Source organism: Cygnus olor, chromosome 11, assembly GCF_009769625.2.
Source record: "Cygnus olor isolate bCygOlo1 chromosome 11, bCygOlo1.pri.v2, whole genome shotgun sequence".
NCBI classification, from domain to species: domain Eukaryota; kingdom Metazoa; phylum Chordata; class Aves; order Anseriformes; family Anatidae; genus Cygnus; species Cygnus olor.
In genome coordinates, this window is record NC_049179.1 from 4814350 (window position 1) to 4837652 (window position 23303).

The following is a 23303-nucleotide window of genomic DNA, read 5'->3' on the forward strand; positions in this document are numbered from 1 at the left end:
ACATTGAACAAACGGAGAGAACTGTTTACAACATGCATGGGACACTCCAGTCCTCTATTCCCTTTCCTATCCTACTTTTTAATTTCTTCCAACTTTACTGTTGCCAAATGTATTTTATCATGGGAACGTGAAAAGTTATGGTTTTCTTAAAGGTCCAGCTCCTCAAGTCAAGAAGTCACATTAGATTCTTACCTTTCATGTAAATGTAATATTTCTTATCCTTATGGTTGCAGGAGAAATCTCAAAAATATGACCTGTGAATAACCTGGTCTCATATGTCAGAGAGTAAACCACATGAACTCAGCATACAGGTACTTTAAATGTCTCAAGAATTTAGAAGGTGGGTGGCAAGCAAAGATTTTCGTGAAATTGAGAAGCACAACATTACTAAGAATTAGATTTCTTTTGTAATTTGGTTAGCTTTGTATTAACAAGAAGTCACTGTCACTGCCTTCTCCCTCTCAGTCCCTTCCTTCTGTAGACTACTACCAACATCTATGAAGAATATCATCTTTTCTCCTGCCAAGCTGGACTCACAGTGCTGGACTCACAGTGCCATGTCTCTCTCCCACACCTACAAAAGACCTGTCCCTTTCAGCCCCCAAACCAGCAGACCATCTTTCAAAGCCCAGCCTCTTTCTTCCCTTCGCTCCCCAGCCTTGCAGCACTGCCACCAGGATGGGCTGACGGGGGCTGCGGGGAGGGCAGGCCAGGCAGGAAGCAATGCTGTGGGCCAAGCAGGACTGTAAGCCTCAATGGCAGAAAGGTACATAAATAATCCCCTTCAGCTGACTCCTCTCAAGGGAATAGTACAAACTTAAGAGCGCTTAGAAAGGCAGAGTGAAAAAGATTCAGCACGGAGCTCATGAATGGCTCTTCTGAACGCTGGGGATGACCACAGGAAGATACCACAGCCACAGACAGAGGAGTTGTAAGAACGGCAACTGACAACCAGACCTGCAGTTTTTGAAAGCCTGGCACCATAACCTTAATGGTACATAAACCATCGAGAACCCTCTACTGCTATGCTGATCTCATGAATACAATGCTTCCCTTCAAAACCTAAATGAAGGAAGCATTTTTCCCTCTTTCAAATGGAGATGAAGGTTTGCAGTCTGTACTGCTTTGCTGACAGCTAGATGTAGAGCTGCCATTACAGATTCTGTGTACACTGGTTGCCTGTGGCAAACTCTCTGGACTGAAAACATAAAGGCAAATAAACTTAAGGAAATTTTCCATCAAACCCCTGTCAGGAAACCAACCTGTCCTTCCCTATTTTTCTGAAATATATATATGTACCACAAAAGGAAAAATGGAAATAAACAAACTGCCAACTAAACCAGAGTTCAAAAACACTTTCATCATGAGAACTCCAACTGCAGTACTTTAAAGTAGGTTCATTCCTTGAAAAAGCTTTAAAAAAGAAACAACAAAAAAGAACAAAAAAACCACTACCATTTCAGATGTTGTAGCTTGTTATAAAAATTCCAGCAATGAAAGCTTTTTCATGCCGATTGACTTGTTTCTATAAAACAAAGTTTTGCCTTTTTCCTCAGTTCTTCACAAAGTGAACTTAGTAAGCACATGGTTTTGGCACAAAACCACCATTCTTCCCTTTCTCTTTTTTTTAAATGGTAGGTAGAAAACCAAATTTCAAAACTTAGCAGTAACTGTGATTTTAGTCTTCTCTTTGCTGACTATTCTAGAAAGCAGCACATTGTCTGTAAACATTGATGAAGTCCAAATAACCATTACTGGAATGAGTTTCTGAGGCACAGAAGAATGTACTGCATTCCCTTTTAACAATTCATATAACTGATTCTTTCCATACTGATTTAATCTTTCCCCCTACAAAACCATACAGGCAGAATTCCCTGGAATCCAGAAGCTGGTATTCTGCTCTCCATATTAAATAAAAGAGATCTGTCCATACCTGCTACTACACTTCCATGATTTAACCAACTGAACTGGATAGAATGGTGCATGTTCACAACCACAACCTTTCTTTGCAGCACAAAGTAATGTGAAACTTAACACTACGCTGAACTTGCACTGTTGCAACCAAGATAAAAATTTCTGTGAAAACCTCAGCAATCACTACACTAGATATTACAAAACTATTGATTCTATAGAAGTCTGTTTATGACTGAAGAGCTATTTCAGGTACAAAGTTCTGCAAACCCAAAATACTTTATAATAATAAAGTGGAAGCACTAAAACATCTAATTATTTTCAACACAAAAGCATCCTTCTTTTTACTTAAAAACATACAAGCATGTCAAAATTATACTGTAATTATTTTAGGCAGTTCGTTTAAATCAAAATTCCCAAATCATTTTCCTATTTTTATGGAGAAAAGCATCAGAATATTTTGAGAAAGGTTCCTACCACTTACTCCTAGAAATGAAAACACAGAAAAGCAAAATACACAACAGATCTTTGGATATATAGCTTCATTAAAAATAGGGACTTTCCTCTGTGAAAAAGATTACCTGAGTTTGTAAATATCAATCAGTTTGTGAAGGTTGCTTACTGGCTGCCTCCTGAGACACCTAAATCCCAAACAAGCACAAGTTTGTTAAACTTCTCAAAAGCAAGCAGTTTCTATTCCAGGTCTCTCAGCCTCCCCATACCTCCACTTGAATTTATGAACAGTATGCTCGGGCAAAACCCTTCACTGTCACTTCCTTCTCCTAAGGTTGTATATGCTTAAAAAGCTGACCAAATTCCTAATATCGAAGTAATAATAAAAGAAAATATAAAAAACAACATTTTTGTTATTTTCATGTATTTGGACTTCCTTTCTACTTCTTACAGCTTTATTGTTTGTAGAAATGAACTCACAAACACTTAAATCAAGACCACATGAAGTATACCCATATATATATTTCAAGCTGAAACATTCTATAACAAGACACTGAAAAGTTCTGTGTATTTCAAAGTATTAACATGCAAGACTGAAAAACATTAATCCGCATGTTGTCACTACAGGGGAAATATCAATGCTGTTGAACTGGGGAGGAAACAGAGGGCTGACTGCAATATTCATTTGTATTCAGCATGTAAACCAATGAACTACCTAAAAAGAAGATAAAGGCTGAAAAGAGCTGATGTCACAGCAGAACCCACAGGTTAATTTGCTTTGGCCAGACATCAGCTTCCTGGAATTACTAACGGGGAAAGGAAATTAAGCAGAAACTGCAAGCTCTGTTATAATTGTAAATGTTCAATGTAAGAATTTAACAGTGGAGAAAAAAGGCTGAACCTACCTGAGGCTACTTAAAAAAGGAACAAAAGTTTCACAGAGTCTTACATGCTAGGTAGATTTACACATAAAGATAGTGCCATTTCAAACCGTCATACAGGCATTTCCAAAAATCCTCTCATCTCACTGTTTCCAGGAAGCATTGGCTTCTGAATTTATTACTTACATATTTTAAGGACAGAAGAAATGACTACTGTCCTTCAGCCTGAACTACTGAGAGACACTGAACATAAAAATTCACTCAACACTTCTTGTATGAGGCCCAGGATTTCTTGATAAAAAAAAGTTTCTTTTTCGTTAAACACTTGCAATTAAAGAGGAGTCTCTTGCTGCTCCAAGAACAGGCAGGAAATTTAGACTGTAAAAAGAATGTATTTTCCTTGAAGATAAATGGAGGACAAATTGCAAACGGAGGACAAATGTAGAAAAATGCCACCCCCTGCCCTGCCTCACTGGTTCAGGAAATACTGCCGCTAAACCGCAAAGGGAGTATTTTACCCCCATGGAGGCTCATACATCCACTTAACTGGTTTCTGGGTTGCATTGGCCAGACAGGAAAGAAAGAGAGCAAGAGATTCTCCCCTAGTCTCCCCTCTACTACCTCCTTGCTATTGCTGTCCTTTTGAAAGAAGCATGCTCATACTCACACAAAATGAATTTTATCTTGGTCCTTGACCAAGAACAGATGAAATAAAAATACATTAAGAAGTACATAGAAGGAGTATTTGGATTTTTATACATGCCATTAAATAAATAAAAACATACATACATAAATAAACAAACTTAGGAAGGAAGTCAAAGTGTGAGCTATGTATTACAGCCTAAAGGTTAAATATTTGGAGCCCTATTAGAACGAACCCCAGACACTAAGCACCTTTGAGGAAACCAGTCTCAGGCTTTCTCATGTACTTCAGTGCAACTCAGCATCTCTTTCCTTCGTTATAAAGTTATAAGTCGATTTGAGTACTTCAGGAACTAACACTTTTCTAAGTAATTTCCAATGTCTTTAGATGTACCCTTCCACTCAAAATTTTTATTTAGAAAGCTGCTAACTTTACGTAATTTCTTTTCTGTTTACATTTCTTGATGGAAGAAAATAATTTGTCCAGAACTGTGAAATGCAGATTGGCTACCAGAATACACAGTAGCATAGGGCATCATGCTTTCCACTGTTATCTGACATAACGGGGCTTAGGGAGATTCTTATCTCTTTCTGTATTTATTCACTTTTTTAATCCCACTGTGCAATTATTTAAAAGACAACAGGATGCTGTGGAAAAGAGAGATCTTTAAGAGTTCTAAGTAAATTATTCCATGTGGTCACTTTTTGTGCTTACTAATGCTTTCATTAGTTAATCAAACTTCTCAAGTTACCTTTATCATATTTCTGTTTATTTCCCTTTCTAAATTTAACAATCCTAATTTTTTCCACTTGTTTCTCATCTAAAGTCACTCCAAGTTCTGGCTTTTCCTATTTCCCATCTTTCTCTGTTATAAGGAGACCAGTTTAGAAAGTCTGACCAGACCAGTTTAGAAAGTACACCATTAAAAAGGTGTTTCTTGCATCCTTTGGAAATAGCATTACAAAGTTAAGTTTCAAATATGCATTTGTATATATAATTATATATTATTATATAAATTTTTAAAATATAATATATATAGTAATATAATATACAATATTATATATATATTCTATATATAATAATAAATTATTATATAATATATATATAATTATATAATTAGGACATTCCCATTCCATCACTGGAGGTTTGCCAGTTACTTCAGAAATAACAGAATGTTACTCTTCACTATCACCCTCATATTCTCTTCTGACTACCACAGTACTGGCAGTGTATAGTGCTTTTAAGCTAAGCTCAAACGCTGAAAAGGAAATCTGAGCATTTCCTTCCCCTGCTCCCCACTCTTAAATTTTAAAGCTCAGACTTCCAGTTATGAAGCCAGACTACTGAAAAGGCCCACCTTCAGAGAGCTGAGTATTAACCTCAACTTGATTTATCATCTTGAATCTTTCCCGCAGTACTAAATCTATTACCCCTTTCTGTTTTCTGGCGTTATTATGTTAGAGGAAGGAAAAGGTCTTGGGTTCTCACCTGCCCAAGGTTAGGCCAGAAAGCATATTTTTCATGGCCATATTCCAATTTTCTGTATTTTGATGATAGAATTCTGGTTTATGTTCCAGGTTCTCAAAGCACCTCTCTTTCTCTCCAGATAGTAGTTGCATAGTGCAAGTAGAATAAGAAGACATTTATGAGGCATTTCTTCCTCTGTCCAATGCTACTTTCTGACTACAGAACAGGTGGACACCATGCTTTGAATTTCTAGTTATAATGAATACCATTCATTTTGTGACAAAAGTTTTTCATAAAATCAGGAAAAAGGTGAGGCCCCTGTACTATGTATCTATACCTAGTTTTTAATTATAAAAATATACAACCATAGGTCCTGAGGAAGATGCACCAAAGAATTACATGACGTAATAGACCATGACCTATGCTATGAATGCTAGTATGAAATCTTAATTATAAAGGTAAAGTTTTTGTCACATCCAAAACTAAAATACATTATAATTAGATTTTAGAGATGACACACATTTTCCAAATTGTCCTGCTGGCAAATGACAGCTGTATCAGACAGTTGATTGGGATATGATGAGAAGAATCTGTTTCAAAGAAAAAAATAACAAATTAGGATTGTGAATATAATCATAATTTTTCAATTTTGCTTGAAAATGTTCTTGAAATTGTTTCAGAGGAAGAAAGACTTATAGAACATGCTTTCATGCATCACCTGTTCTGTTATTTTCCACAGTGGCAGAAATCTCAAAGCCGTAATGATACTCTCTTTTATTTGAGAAAATGGCTCTGGAAAGCAATCTGAAAGTCACTGTGAAACCTCCCCAGGAGTGAATTACTTACTAGTCCGGTGTGCAGGTAGAAAACTTGTAAAGAACTACAGTGAAACATACATTTTCAAGAAATTAGCACCATCTCCTGCCAAGTAAGGATAAAAAGAAAGCTCTGCAAAAGCTGGCCAAGATTTCTCATGCTTACTATTAACTAAATCAGTAAAACGGTTATCAGTCAACCTACCGAAACTCTGTCAGGAAGCACCAACAGCTGGCTGCTCCCTAAGGGATGGGGAGCCAGGTGTCAAGCATGACAACAGGGCCAGCAAGGCAGGGCCTCATCCGCCTGGGCCCCATCCCACCGACACCACGAGAGGGAGCAGGACAGATCCAGGAACAGCAGCCAGGGTCAAACAAGAGTGCAGATTACCACACAAGTCTGTGGTGACAAGGCAGATCCAAGGTCAAGCCAAGAAGTGCGTCCACAGATCAGGATGCAAATCAAGAGGTTCCCTGGCCAGGTACAGGCATGGCAGAGGCTGAGCTGGGGGCCAGCTTGGCCCCAAGGCAGCTCTGGACTGCAAGCCCAGGGCTGAGCCTAAGTGGGGCTACTGATCCCATGATCAGAGAGGTGTGGGAGGAGGCCCACCAAGTGTGAGGCTGCTCAGGGTCATTAAGGCTGATTAGCATAACAGGGTTCCTCTATGGAGTCAATGCCTATGCCAAAATGCACTTCTGTAACCATGTGTATATAGGACTAGGAACAGTAAAAAATCTGCCAACCAAAATGAAGGAAGTTAAGAGATTGTACCAGGCAGGGAGGGAACACTCTAGAAATAGTGGTAACCTTGAGAAAGGAGCCTGTAACACGTATGTTACATACACTATTTGCAGGACAGGACTAGATCAGCACTTCTCCTAAGACTAAAAAAAAAAAAACGGAAGTAAATGTCCAATCAGGAGTCATACAGCTGGACCACCAGAGACCAGAGCTAAGGTGAATTCTTTAGCACAGGCAGCTCTGTTCTTTGATGCCCCAGGGGTCCTGAACCAGACCTTCCTCCAGATCCAAAAGAAGGGATAAAAAATCTCAGAAGACTTGCATTCACTATCAGACTGCATTTTCTGCAGTTCAGAGGAATCCAAGGTTTCTCCTCTCTTCTGACAGACAAAATGAAAACAGCTGCCATGTCACCAAAGAAAATGAATACCCTAGGCTAAAGACTTCAGATTTAATTGCAATACTGATCAAAACCCAATGGATTAAGCATTCATCCTGAAACCAAATACAGGAAAAAAAGGAAGACTTCCAAGGTCATTTCGTTATACAACCAAAAGGGAGCAGAAAGAACTAACCTCATAGTGATATGACTTCTGCTTTGGGCAGCAATCACATCACAACTTTTCCCATCTAGTTAAAAAAGTTCTGAGCCAAAAATGCTGTTATTGCTTCCCAGAATTTCCTCATGTTCTGTTCAATTCATTCTTCCCAAGTCACCATCTCTTCCAACAAGATTGTCTAATCTAAGTTTACTTTATCATACATCCTGATCCTAACTACATTACATTGCAAATTAAAGGAATTTACACCAGCATAGGTCTCAAATCTACCCCATTAGTGAGTTAAAGGCTCATTTGTCATCACTCGTGGTCCATGCCAGGTCAAGAAAGCACAGCACCAACACATCCGTTACACTGCTGGTGTAAATTAGGTACAAATTGGAAGCATAGCTGCAGTGCAGAAACAGTCCTTCTCTTTCTCTGCAGATGTATACCGTATAAAAAAGAATTATCTCCTTTTAATTGAAGAGAAACCGTGTATCTTTACTGTCTTAATGAAAACAAAAATCTGGGAAACTCTGATTGCTTACATAATAGATTTTTGGACAGTTTATCTTATAAATGTGCTTATTTTTAAAGTAACCACATTAAACACATGTTGCCTATTAGAACCAAATGAACTACCAGAGTTTGTGGAGCCTTCCAGCAGTCCAGACTCTGGACAGTGGTCCCACATGTTTAGAAGTTTCAGAAGCACACAGACAAAAAGAGATACTTTACTCTGTTTTTCTAGGTGTCTTGCAAGCACTCATGCCATTCAGAAAGAGAAAATGGCTAATTCTTGTGTAATACGGGAAATTGAAAATACAAATAATAGAAATATAGATTGTTAAATCTTGAGCTTTATCTGGTTTATGAGTTCTGAGAACACCGCAGCTCAAACTAGATAATTAGTATCTGAAAATAACTATGCATTCTTGTGTCTCTTAAAGATTTCATTTACTATAGGATTAGCAACTCACAGAGCAGATAAATATTTGTGTAATTAACTGATAAGCCTGTGTACCCAGCGATAAACCAGTAAGTACAGCTATTAGTTAAATAGCTAAAACTCCAGTACACAGCATAAAATCTCTACATAATGGCACAAAATTTGGAAATACTGTTTGCTGATAACAAGATGTAAAGAAATATAATATGAACAGGCTCGGAAAAAAAACAACTACTTAAAAGGCAACACAGAACAAAGGAAGTGAAGAAACATTCTCTGTGTATGTTTTGAAAGACACAAGTGGTGCTGATTACTTTATCCCCACACTCAGACTGTCTACATGGGTTAAAGCTAGCAATAACACCAGTTCTAATCTTAAATGCCCGCAGAGAGACATAAAACTTGGCTGTTTGAGAAACCAGCTTGTAAAAGCACATCTGTGCAGCCAGCACCGTCACACAGTAAGCAAACAATCAGAATTCCAACAAAATACAAGTGAACAAAAACATACAAAATTCCCTGAGTTTTGATGCATCAAGACCACTCAGAAGATTTCCTGCCCAGTTCCAAGTCTTTTCAATACAGTACCTTCTTATTTATATGGAACGTCTCAAATTGTTTTCAGCCAAAGTTTCATGGAAGACTTCCTCACAATGAACTTCTTCTCACTGAATATACTTCTTTATTTTTTATATAGCTCTACATGCTACCTCACATTCAAGAAAATGAGTAATGGTACGCACCAGTTATTTTACTAGTGTAATAGCATTATAACCCTGCAGTTCCACTAGCAACATATTTTGTTTTGGCATCCAAAACAGATAAGAAAGCGTTCTTAATTTCTCTCTCCTTTAACTTGCTTTTTCTACCCCATCCTCTTTTTTTTTTAAGCTCTCTTATTTCACTGAGAATATTAACTAGAGTGGGATCAGAAGTGACACTGTCTCCCACAATACAGATCTTCAGGTTATCCCAAGTCAGCTATTACAACTTAGAGCAGTTGAATTTTCCAAGAGAATTCATGAACTTCATTGCAACACATAGATTTCTACAGTTTTCAGGTCCAATGGATATGGTCCAAATTGTTAGTGACAGAAATTTGTCCAAATTACTTTAAACTCAGATTAATGATTAATTATTCAGCATTACCAACACATACATGATGGTATTCACTGGAGACTGTTTGGTCCTCTTTTACTCTTAGTAACTATTTCTTTCATTTATAGAATTGTACCACAGAAGGGTTTTTCTCTTCTTTCTTTTTACTGAAAATGAGAATGATATTCTTTTTTCTTATGAAATGTTTCATAGATCAAAAACTCACAGTGCACAGTTCTACACCATATGCTTGAATAGAGGCCTAGGTCATACAAAATACGTACTTTTAAAATTTTCAAATATATTATTTACAAGTAAATCAGAACAATACGTCAGTACGTATACTCAGGTGACAGAGTAAATAGCATTACACAAATTCAATCTGCAGTGGATCAATGATAACTACTTATCCAAAGTCAAAATAGTCAAAGATTAAATTAAGCATAGGTCATGAAAAAGTATTAAAGTATTTATTATGAAGTATTTATCTTACATAGACTTTTAAAATCTCATTCTTTAACTTTTCAAGCACTCCTTTTACATCAAACATGTTAATCTAAATGCAGCATTTTCCAGGAACTTTTTTTGCAGCTTTTTCAACCCTTCACCTCCATGTTCTTAGCCATCTTTCTTTCTGTGATGTCATTTTCAATTAGACTCCTCTGTTATCCCCACTGTACGTCCCTATTTTATCATGACCTCCCAGCTTGATTGTTATCATCAAATAACAAAACAGCTACTTTGCCAGTATCTTTCACGGAAATAAAAATGACTATTTCTCCAACAAGTATTTGCAAACAGCTTGACTCCTGGGGCATGGTCTTACCAGTAAATACTAATTTTAAATGTAATACATTCAGTTTAAGTGCCACACATTGCTTATTTTTCCTCTCATTTTAACATCTTGTAGCATTGGCACAGTAGATTCAGCAGGCTTTATGTGAACTGATTCTTTGCCAGTTCCAAAGAATAGCCCTATTACTATTAGAATTTGTAGTTACATGAGAACAGAAAACAATGTATAGGTTTTGAATTGAAATCCAATATAACTTGCCAGGAAGATACATTCCAACAAATTTTAAAATGGAGAGAGTCTGTTGATGTCACCTGGTCATTTCTTATTAAAACAAAAAACACACAACAACACAACGACAACAAACACCTAGAGATTTCAATATGTAAGCAAACATCCCACATCAGCACTACAGGCAGTGGCTCTAGAAAACTGTTATTTTTAATTTATTTTTAAAAACAGGTATAACATAGGCAATGTGGAAACTGCCCAATATATAACCAAAAACTAACATTCGGACATCCTTTCCCCAACATGTCTTCCCTAAGCATATGCTTATGTTGTGAACAGTCTAGCACATCGTTTTCATTCGATGGGTGGTTTTTAATCCAAAAGAGTGAATGCCCATGCTGCTTAATTTAACACTCCTCCTACAAACTGAAAAAAAAACAGAAAAGTTTGATGGGTTTTAGTGTGGCATGTCTTACACTAAAGGGACAGAGAACATTGTCACAACTATTGTTTTGAAAAAGAAAGTGCTGAAAGCAAAACATTCTCTCGCATTTATATACGTAAGAAAAAGTTGCTAAGAACTTGAAGCCTAACTCCTCAATGAAACTCCTAAAGCATAATGAGAAAAGACAGCAGATATTAGCTGCTGCGCAATGATGACTGCTTCCAGTTTACTGGAGATTATCAGAGTCACCCACAGAGGTGTCTGGAAACATCATTTTAAGGTAGCTTTCTTTTTATTTAGGTTTTAAGAAGACTATAGTGGACATTCTTGTAAGTGTCAAACTTTTGAATGTATCACATGCTGGATCCCCCCTTTGTCATAATTTGTGCTTTATATGGTAAGTGACATTTGCAACAAATTTCTGAGCTGGAAGTAGCTTCTGAATTATTGTGCAGTTCAGAAAAGTGGATGAACTGCATTAATTAAATCCAACCATTCAGTTTTACACAAAATTAAGTACTATGAACATGTTCTACTAGAGTTTTCTTTTGCAGTATGAGATACATCCTGCACCTAATTCTGCAGTTTTGCCATAAATTTGGTCAGGCTTTAGCATACTCCCAGTTTAATATTTCTCTTACTACTCATATCAAATCACACAATGCCTAGTCTACATATCTTTTCTTAAGAAAAAAGTGTCTGTGGGGACACTTTGTAACACAGAAATTCCCAAGAATAAATTGAGCAAGTGATCCCACCTATTTAAGGAGATTAAAGCCACTGCAACAGTAACAGAATGGAAACACTACTCTTCTGAAATAGACTGGTATTAATTTTTCCTATTTCTTGTATCACTTTTGTGTAAATGGCATCTTAAGATTTTTAGATTAGTTCCCTATCACTTCAGATAGCAAGCTCTGTAGTCTCAAAAATGCACCGAATTCTATCTCCATTTGGAAAAGAAAAAAAAAAAAGCAAAATAAAATTATTGAAAATGATCTTGCATTCCCTCTCTGTACATCAGAAGCTGACCAGGGAACGATCTTTCTTTTTATTTCTAGAACTTTGATTAACTCAGAGTTAAAACAAGTATTCAAACTGTTTTTGAGAAAAAAAAAAATCTTCAACTTCTATCTGTGATTAATTCTACTTTCTTCTAACAGATAATGTCAAGGACCTCCTTCCAATCTAAAACATTTACTCAATTGCTTTGGTAAAGTCTATACTGCTTACTAGATACACACTCTGCACAAATTCTGTTCTTTACTTGATTGAAGTGTGCTAATTGTACCATAAGCCATGGGAAAACTGAAGTAAAAAGCTGAAATCATTATGATAAAGAACTTATTTAGCCTTTCAAAAGCCTCCACTTAAGATGTAGACTGCAACAGATACAGCTCCCAAATATCACAAGACTTGATACTCTGTCAGCAGAGGCCATACTGTGCCCATCATTTTTACAGTGATTCAGCACTGGCCTTCATTTTGTTGACATTAGTTCCAAATCTAACCATCTCTTTGGTTTGAAAGAACTGTAAATGCACAGCATCTCAGACTTCACATTTTGTTTAACTCCAGACTACTGAACAGCTAGCTACTTGTCAATTCACAGAGGATATAACCAGACCTGATGCATTCTGGCAACCTCTATTGTCCTAAGCTTTCCTTTGGAAGACCTGTTTTACATCTCAAAATGCCTTTCCCACACATTTGAAAAAAAGGCTCTTGTAACTTTGTACAATTCACTTGGTTGTAGCACTGGGCATACTGTTACACATCTGGATATCCTGGACAAATACACAAAAGCCTTAAAGTCTCCCAGGTTGACATTTCCAGGAAGAAAAAAAGGAGCTATTTTAGAAGAAAAGATGAGGCCTGAACATATGGTTACCATAACCAGTGCAGTATAAGTTAATACAGAAAGACTGAAAAGAATGATAGGATAGCTTGTGCAATTTTTTTCCATGACTGCAGTGAAGACACACCCATAGACACCATATAAACAAACCCAAATATCACAGGCATAGCAGGCCTAAAAAAAAAGAGAAAGAGAAGACCTTTGCTAATTTTCTTGCTTGCAGCAAGCATAATATCCTCCTTTGGAAAAAGAGCTGGAGGCCAGTGGCAGTAAGAGAACAAATTAGCTTCATTGGCCTGGAAAGTTTATGATTAGCATGGGAGGTCTGAAGCCTGCTGATCGCTACAAAAATAACATTTCACTTTGATGCATGTCTATCAACTCTCACTGTATTAAAATGTTTTCCTTTTTAAATGTGGGTTTCAGCTGCTGTGTCTGGCCACCATCTGATCTGAAAGTGAAGATCTTTAAACTATGTAATATTGTTTTTCTAATCAGTATTGTATACAAGAAAAATTAGCAAACACTGAATATTCAGTGCATTTCCAGCCATTTAAAAGAACTTCAAACAAATCTAAAATGCTTATCCTTGGAAACAGATATTGGAATAAGAAGCAGTGGTTTGCCACTAGAAGCAAGATATTTTATGACAAACTGAGTGGAGAGTTCTGTTTTTGTTGTGTTTGTTGTTTTTTGTTTTTAATGAAACAACGGAACAATAAACAAAAATTTGACTACTTGAAGTGTGTTAGTGTCTCACTGACATCACTGGATTAAAAATGCACAGCACAAATGTATAAACTACAGAACATTCATCATATATCCTCTGTCAGGCATGCTGGAAAGAATTAATGTGTGCAAGCAGGTGTAAAGCACCTTTAACTACTTTGTGCAATAAAAATGTAGCCAGACATAACAATCAGTAGACTACAGCAATCTTACGGAGGGTTTCCATACTTGTTATAAATGGATGTTATCATATAAGCTAAACCTCAATGACTACGTTCAGTATTTTTCCAGCCAGAGGCAAACACCCCTATACAACTAAGCCATGTCAACCTCAGACTTGAGGATCTAGGATTGGCTTCCCTAAACATGGGCTATCTTAATTTAGTTTTATGATAAGTAAGAAAGAACTGCAATTGTGCTGAGAACCAATTAAATATATACATCTGTAGGAGGCAGGCATTATGTAAGTGCTGGTAATACATAGCTTCACATTTTGTTGTTATACAGAATTTAAATTTCACTGTTTCCTCACCATTTTGCAGTCTGAGAAGGCTTAACAGTAGTCTTGTGACTACAGCAATAGTCAGACTCAGAAAAGTTAGTTTCAGTTCTTAGACTTGTATGAATGGAAATGAGCTGTCTGTGTTTCTGGATGAGTATAAATACAGTTTAAGATCAAGTTTAAATTTTATGGTTGGCATTAAACGAGGACAAAATTTCACAATTTTGGAGGAATTAGAGAGTTCAGAAGAAAATCCGAGAAATGTAGAGGAATATAACACGGATGAGAAACTACCAGGTTGCAGATGCAGTTCCAACCATCATTTCCAAAATGTTTATGATATTACCTCCAACATTCCTTCCGGTCAATCCCTAACTGAACAGAAATGAGAAACAGAACTGTTAAAATGTTTCCTAGATCACATACACAACGACAGGTTCCCTCTTCTGTAGCCTCTGTGCAGTTGCTGCCAAGGAAATTACAGAAAGACCTTTTTCGGTCTTAGTGCTTATGCATCTGTCTTCCTAGAGAGCCATGCAAACAAACGTCCTTGTGACGTCTGCGCAGTATTCTTTCAGCTAGTGAAAGCACTGGCCAAGTTATTACTGCAAAGTTTTGTAGCCCAAGAGTTATTTGCAGGCAATCACAACAGTGACAACTCTGCAAAGACTTTCAAAAAGTATGAAAAAAATTACATACCACTTAGAGGTATTTAGGAGGCTTTAAGTACAACCTGTCTGCAATATTTTTAGTAACTCTTCTAAAACACTTTTCCTGATTCACAGTTCTCTTCTTATGTAGACATGTCTTTAAACTTACACAGAAATTAATACAGGTTTCAAACACTCAAAGAAGACAGTTTATATGTGCCGAATAAAGCATTGGTTACAAAGCTGATTTGATCTCAGAGCTGATGAGAGCATATACTATGAAAATCAGTAAGGCTGAATAGATTGTTTTAAAATTCAGATTAGATAGTTCAAGGTAAGATTCTGCAAGAATTAGTTGTCAAGAAGAGCTAAACTGACCTACACATGCAGAGAAAGTGGAAGTTATTTTAGACTGCTTTCATTATGTAAACAAAACAAAACGTAAGTTAAATAGAATGTTCTTTGTCCCAGCTGGAAAAAAAAAGACAGGGCACTTTTCAAACAGAAATGTCACTGCATGTCTGCTTTAAAGCTGCTTATACAAAAATAGCATTAACATTTTTGCCATTGACTTTAATGGGCAATTAAGTGGCCAAAGGGAATTCATTACTAACTTTTTGTTTGCCTCTATAGTCTTGTATTCATATTCTTCATTTCCTGTCTTCTGTTCCAGATTTTTGTATTCAGCACAAAATAAAGCCTGGCACAAACATCATTCTCTGATCAAGTAAAGAACACAAACTAGGCAATCTTTCAACTGAAATTAACAGGATTACCCAATGTCAACACAATGCTGAAATATTTGTTGATTTGATGGATGAAGCACAGCACTGTACATTTAAGATGCTTAACTTTCTTCGCTTCATGTGAGACTAAATTCAGTTGATTTGTTAAGTAGCAAAGAGCTCAGCCATGAAGATAAACACTTACATCAATCAGATTTCCACTTCTGGCTATTCAGATTTAACAGTTAGATGTGGTTTAACTAAATGTCCTACCCTAGAAAATCAGAATTAGTATGGAAGAGAGACAGAGCGAGAGCAACCTGAAACAGTAAAGAGTTCCATAAACAAATTCAGGCCTATGTCTTACGTCATTACGGCCCATATAAGAACTGTAGGCATGCAAAAATGTTAAATATTTTCCAATATTTTTTATGGAACTCTTAAACAGTGGGAAAGTTATTGTTAGTCCGAGCTGGTCATGAGCTAGTAAAATTTCTGCATTCTAATTAGGTGTGATCTAATCACTCTTCACTGCCACAGCCAAAAAGCAAATGCTTTATCCTTTCCAAAGCAACGTAGATTAAGATATTTTACAGACTCTTCACAGTCTTGCTTTTAAATGAACGGTCTACCTATCTATATATAAATTATTTTTATTTCTTTTAAACGACATCAGTACATAAAAATCTGATCATGCAGGTATCCACTTTCCGTTCTCTGACACAATATGCCTTGAGACAGAAAACTAAATAGAGGGGACTTGGGATTCTGGAGAAAATATGGTGGTGTAGTTGCATTAGTTAGTTTGTAGATACAAACATTGCAACTGAATATAACTATGCAGAAAAAAAGGTTAATAAAAATGGCAAAAGAAGGGATGATTTTACTATGTTCTTATTCCCTGCACAGCTTTCTTCTATTTGTGTGGTCCTCTGCATAAATGAAAAACACTCATTTAGGACTCTCATAATCATAATGACGATGAATCAGGAATAAGGAGAGGCTTCAAGAGAACCGACTACTACAGGGGCTAACATTCTATTAGTAACATAAATACAGAGCTGATGTGGGAAAGGAAGAGGCTGATGATGGGAAGCTGCGTGTCAAATGGTAGGAGGTGAAGTCAGAATAATATTCATGATTAAACTCATCCAAGAAACATGAAGACAAGTTTGATGATGAAGTGAGAGAAGTGCATGGACTAAACGGTTTTAGGGTAGTGTTTATCACGGCTTAAAGTGAGGACTTACTCTTCTCAGATGGCAACAAGCTTTTAAAGGAAAGCTAGGCTGTCCAGTCCTCTTCAATCTTCTCAATTCTTTTTAATCCAGACCAGTTATCCAACTATTTGTCACCACAGAAATAAAACTTCTCTTCCCTTCCAGCTATATTCCAGCAAAGAAACTTGAAGACAGAACAAATATGGCTCTGCCCATATAACCAAAACCTCTGCATGCTATGAAACCAAAGAATAATCTGTTTGTAAAGGGAACATTAATATAGAGTGCCTGCCTGAAGGTTTGTGATATACATTGAAAGGATCCTGTGAAATAGGAACATAATATCCATTTGAATATTGAAACTGTGAGAAAGGCTCTTGGCTAACTAGAAACAACCAAAGCAAGGTTCTCTCTACTTACTGTTTATTTTTAAATAAAAATATAAATAATAAGGTCTCTCACTGTAAATTACAGAAGCACCATAACAGTGACATTTCGTTAATATTATAATTGTGAGTGGCTTTGATCTGTATTGATTAAAAATGGTATGTTTTTTCCACTGTTTCCCTGAAATTTTAACCCTTTCCTAATGGAAACATCTGGGTGGCAACAACACTTTCCCCATGCAATAAGACAGAGATTGCAGTTACAACACCTACAGAAAAATGCATTCATAAATATACGTCCACTCTCATACAAGTGCTTTCCTCTTTGGCAAGCGGATGCATATCGGTGATGATCAGAATCAGGACGTGCACTTTTGAATCACATAGCTACTGACAAAACCTCCTGCATAACCCTCCAGAGATTCTTCTACAAAAAAGCTTGCCAGTGACAACAAAGTTAAGAAAGGCTAGAAAACTGGAGCTCACACCATGAGATTTGAGTCTCTTCAGTTCACTGAAAGATCTGCTCATGAAACACTGCAGAATGTTTCCAAAGGCAAAATTTCATCTTGAATTTCACACTGAAATTTTAATAATAAATCTTCAATACCTAGCAAACTTAAAAGTTGATGAAATACATTTGGCCGAGAAGCCACTCTGCCCTTGGGGAAATTTTCAAAAAGTGTATCTAGTTCAACAGAACCACAGATCCTGCTGCAAGTAAACGCATCTTGGGTATTTTCCTTCCCTGAGTGCTTTGAGAAATCTCCGCCATTAAACATCAAGAACATAAAAATATCCCTAAAAACATTCTTTCTGAAATGACTGTTCCCCATATTCAGCATTAGGCTTCTGTTTCTAACAGTGCTACCACCTGTTTTCATTCAAGAACAAGCTTGGTTGGCATTTTAAATTAGAAATGTATTTTTACACTATTTTTCTAGCAAGCAATCAAGTAAAATATTTTTAAAATGGAACAAAGCACTCAAGAGCATGTACTCAGAATACATTTTTTTAACAAGGCGGTAGTAACTTCAGGACCTTCTCCCTAGCTTGCTAAAGGCAAGCAGCAAATGCTATGGGGGTCAAATGTTTGAAAAATATCAGGCTTTTTGTTTTCCAACATAGCCACCCTATGAGCAGGGTTCATAGCTTTCCTTAACAATGTTCTTAAAACCGAGAACATGAGCCAATTTCCTCCTTCTCTTGGGTAATTTTAGCCCCTAGAGGTTTTAAAGCTAGCCCTGTAAACAGTGATGTAGGTCACTGAGAGCCAAGTGCTGGAATTGTTCAACCTGAGCTCTTTGCAGCTGTACCCACTCTGGGATACATAATCCTTCTGTGCCAGGAGTCAGGTTTCCCCACACAAGGTTCACTGGCAACACTGCCAAGGAATTAACCAGAGACTCAAGTCACAGAGATTTTTTATATGATTCCAGAAAAAACAATCTGAACACAATAAACTGTAAACTACTAACTAAGGCTTGTAAACCTTATCGTAGAAATTACTTGCTCCTCAGTGGAAGGCTGGCATGCCAATTTTTTTTCAGAACCATAATGTTGTCTAGAAGATAGCTCCAAGAACAGCTGCTGAAACAGTAAGTCCATGACGCGAAAGCTCAGATTGACTGGTAAAAGCTTCCACAAAAGATTTGCATGAATTAGTGCACCCGCTCCACACAAACACCATACAGCATCATCCAAAGATATTTGCTTACAGTTCCCCACTATGTTGGCAGACAGCTGGCTTACAGCTAAAGATTATATGGTTTGCATTTTTTTTTGCCCACAAATTGTATTATTTCTAAAGAAATGTTTATATGAGTCTTTGCAGCCAGATACAACTCACTCTGTCCTCCTTCACTGACCAGACTCTGTACTTGACAGGCAAAGTGCTAAAGGTGTAAAGGTGTAACAGTGATTAACATGACTACATACCTTCCTGAAAGAAAGTACCAGGCAAGCTCAGGATCAGCATCATGTGGCTACAAAACTTCTGGATGGCTAGGAGCATAAGCTGAAAAAACCTTACAGCTCTCTGCCACAGACTGTGGCAAAAGACCACTTCTGAGCAAGCTGGAAATTGACTATTCTAGCGTATCGAGGCTTTTGGCTAAAAACTTTTTACTGGATGTCATATGCATGTCTTGACCTCAGAGTGCCACTTTATCTATCACCTTTTAAAAGACTCAAGGAAAAAGGAAAAAAAAACTTCTGACTTTTCTGATGTGGATTTCGTTCTATTCTTCCAACATGATCCTGAAAATCCTAATCCTACAAATATCACAAAAGCATATCCACCCTGATAACTCCCCAGGTTCTCAGAAGGTTGTAACTTGTTTCTCAGAAACAAATTCCAAAAGCTCTCTAGTGAGCACTGCTGGATCCCGTAATGCACATTCAGTAACACTGACTCTTAAGCAAGAGGCAGATGTCAGCAATTAGCCTTCAGGACTGGCATGCCCAGGCAGAAGGAGCAAATACAGACATATGTTCTTCCCCTATGGCTAATCAGTGTAGCACAATTTCATATAAAACCAACAAACTGTCAGCCCCATAGAAATACACATTTGTGTTCTCTGTTAGCTTGTAAAGAACTTATTTTCTGAAATGTGAAGCTACAGCACTGTATGCACTATTTTTTGCCCTTCAGGTACCCTCAGTCACCTAGCAATACTGCAAGGTATCATGCCCTTACTTATTGCGTTCACATCATCTCACTTAATTATTCAGAATCCATCACCTAGAGGTTGAATCTAAATTGAAAGGGCTTCCCAGGAAAGCAGGCCATCTGTACCTTTAGCATTGTTTTGAATAGAAGCTCTAACTTAATCATTCCTGTCAGCGCTTCTTTGTGAGAGACTATGATATGCAGGCAATTTAAACTTTGTCAGGTGTAAACACAACCACATCGTGAATCTAAGTCCAGTTCAGGTCCTAGGGGTAAAAACAGAGGTATTTCCTTGACTTTAGTAGGCACTAGAACCATCTCCAAAATTACTTAAAAATGAATACACAGGATATTTCCAATTAAGCTTCTTTAACAATTTTTAAAGAAATCTGGAATTTTCCAAACATTTACATTACGTTTGGGTTGGCTGATATCCAAGACCAGTGTAAAAAATACCCCAGAAGAAAAGCAAAACACAAAATAAATTCACACACAAAAGCTACATTGAAAGAAAACTAAAGCTCTGGCTTAAACTTACAGGAGTACTTATGAAAAGAATAAAACTCTCAGTATTGAGTCATGCCAGGAAGTCATATTAGTGTTGATAAAATATATTAAAATATTTCACAAATATCAAACCTATGCCTCTCTCTATTATATTTTACTTTGTATTTCAGTGTTAGGACATATCTTTAATATATTCTTAATATTACTTCTATAACTTATCTAGCTATTTCAAAATATAAAATGATTCACTTTATTTTTCTATAGCTTTATATAAGTGTTAGTGCTATCGTTCTGTGTAACTTAGAACATCTGACCCATTGTTAATCAAAAAAAAAATTCCATCTTCAAGATTGTAGTAATCAATCTGTGGAGCTGACAAACATGATGTATTCAAGTAGGATATAATATATTACTAATGATTTGAAATTGACATGTTCCAAAATGAATGCAAATCACAGACAAAAAGTCTTCTATTACAATGCTTCTGAAATACGTTTTCTTTTTCTCCACTTTTCTCCATTTAAATAACACAGAAATCCACATAGAATTATTTGTCCCTATGATTTTTTTTAATCCTTTACAGTAACTGGTTAAATCTTATCAAGTGTTTCCTGACAAAAATGTTTTAAAAAATGAACTTTGAAACCTCATGCATTTTTTACTGCATTGACCGGTCAACATTTACAAGCCAGCACACTTTAAGTTAAACAAAATCAGCATGATGATATTTTCAAGCAGAATGTATGCAAACTCAATTGCCACTAACAGATTTCAGCTCTCCTGAAAATACAATATAGAAGAGGTTCATGTCCAAATGCTTTTTCCAGAGTGCTGTTGAAGCTGCCTTTTTTCCAGATATACCTCCATATTTTCCTTCATTATGAAATTAATATAATTTCATAATTTCTAGTATTTTCTGGCGCTGTTGCTGTGATAGCTTTGCATGCTTCTGTTGAAATTTTTAATGATTTGAAAGGTGAAAAATAATATTTTACTCACAAGTCTTCTATCGTACTTATGAACACACGTACATGTGCCTATATGCAGATGTACATGCACATATGTTCAGATAATGAAAATACTTGTAAACAAACATGATTTTTCTAGTTTTTGTTTTGTTTTGTTGTTTTTTGTTGTTATTTTGTTTTTGTTTTTGTAAAATGAAGCCCCAGTTATTTATTACATATCGGATTTTGAAAATCACCATCACTATGCAGTAATGGACAATATTAAAAGACCCCTACATGCAAGCAGAAATGTCATGCTGCCATGTGCCATGCTACCTGTATATGGTTTGATCTCTTGCTATTCTTTAACCTTTCTCCCTTAACATTCAACAGGACTTCAGATTTCTTGCAGAGGACCCAATTGCAGTGGCTTTTTGTTGTTGTTTTTCTTGTTGTTTTTAGAACCACTAGTGGGTTATGTGCAACAGTTTAGGAAGCCTTGCAGTAGTTAAAGTGAAATCTACATGTAATTTCTGTGGAGTAAACTTTGAACCTAATAAAATGAGAAGCACTTATTTGAGACCTATTGCCAAAGCACTGCATGCTTTGAGTGTACTTATTCCTAACATAGTTGTGTTCTCTTGGATGGACTTACTGGTGATACATTCTCTCTTCCATCTATTTCAGAGCTGCAAACTTATTTCTAGCTAGTGTATATATAATGTTTAAAAATGTTTCAGATGTAACTTGCTGAGATTAAATGGCACTTTGGAAAGCTGCAGAGCCTGCCAATATGTTCCTCTGTCTACATTTCTGAAGTGGGACTTCGTATATATAATTTATGAAACAGAATCTTAAAAAAAAATAAAATAAAAAAAATTCTGCAAGTAATTAAACACAGTTAATTCCTTTTCAAATACAGAACAACCCTTCAAAGCCTGCTTAAATTGTGTGGAATATTAAAATAACTAACTCAGGAAAAAAAATGATCAGTTAATAACTGTTTTCAAAAAGCTTCAGCACTTGAAGTTAAAAACTTTTGCTGAAAGGTGATTTTGAAAGCCACACACAGCTTATAAAAATAATAACATTTGGTAGCTTGTGCTCACACTTTACACCTTAATCTTAGAATGTAGTCCCTGTTCCATTTTAGAAAACAAAATGTGGTCTAAGAAAATAAACTGGCATTTCCCATATTGTTTACTGGAAACATCTAATGACCCCAGAAATGTAATTGCATAACTTGACCTCACGTATACTGTTGAATTGAGCTAGTAACTGACTGCAGTCATACTCAGTACTTTGGATTGGAGAAACTTGTCAATTTTTCCTCTCTCTTCACAAAGGTATTAGAAAAAAAGCTGTTGTGAATAGCTGCTACTGTTTATCCCTGCTTATACACTCTAAAGGTCATAATGTGGAGCATAATTAATACATTAACAGCCAGAACTGTTAGTCCCAATGCCGCACTGAGAGCTGTCAAAAATTAGCAATTAGTAAAACACATGCAATTGAGGAAACAAGGCTTTTTGGCTGGTTCGAAGGCTATTGACTTGGTTAAACCCAGCAAGTAATCATAATATTTCAAGGCAGATCTTCCCACAGCATTTAAGGCTAATCACTGCCCTCAAGGACACAGTCACACTGCTTGAGAGATGTGCAGGAATCTAAAGGCAGAGTTCTTCCCTCAGCTACAAATCAAAAAAAAAATTTAATACATGTCCCCATATGAATCAGCCAAGTAAGCCTGCAGACACCTGTATGCATTGAGATATACATATACATATATATATATGTATATATATAACTATTCTGAAAAATAACAAAATACTGTGTCTCAGTTACTCCTTGTTTTTCTTTAAAAACTTCCCCAAGAACAAGAAATGAACCACAGATACCCAACAATCAACCAACTGTATCAGGACAGCGAATTGAGGCAAATATCAGCAATCACACTGCTTAAACTTGGCTCTCCTTGCTAAGGAGTTACATCCACAGTGCTGGTTGGGATCGTGGGTAGCATCTAGAACATGGCTTGCAAGTAAATAAGCCAAAGAATGTTGTGGAAAGAGCAAACAGTCCCAATACACAGAAGAAGCGTAGGGCAGTTCTGCAGGAACTTCAACATTTTGTACCTT

The 23303-nt window shown here is 36.5% G+C and overlaps 1 protein-coding gene across 3 annotated transcripts in view; it reads right to left on the bottom strand.

The window, feature by feature from the left end:
- The window catches only part of THSD4 (thrombospondin type 1 domain containing 4), a 297318-nt gene that overhangs the window by 115489 nt on the left and 158526 nt on the right, over positions 1–23303 (bottom strand). The gene's annotated exons all lie outside the window — the stretch shown is intronic.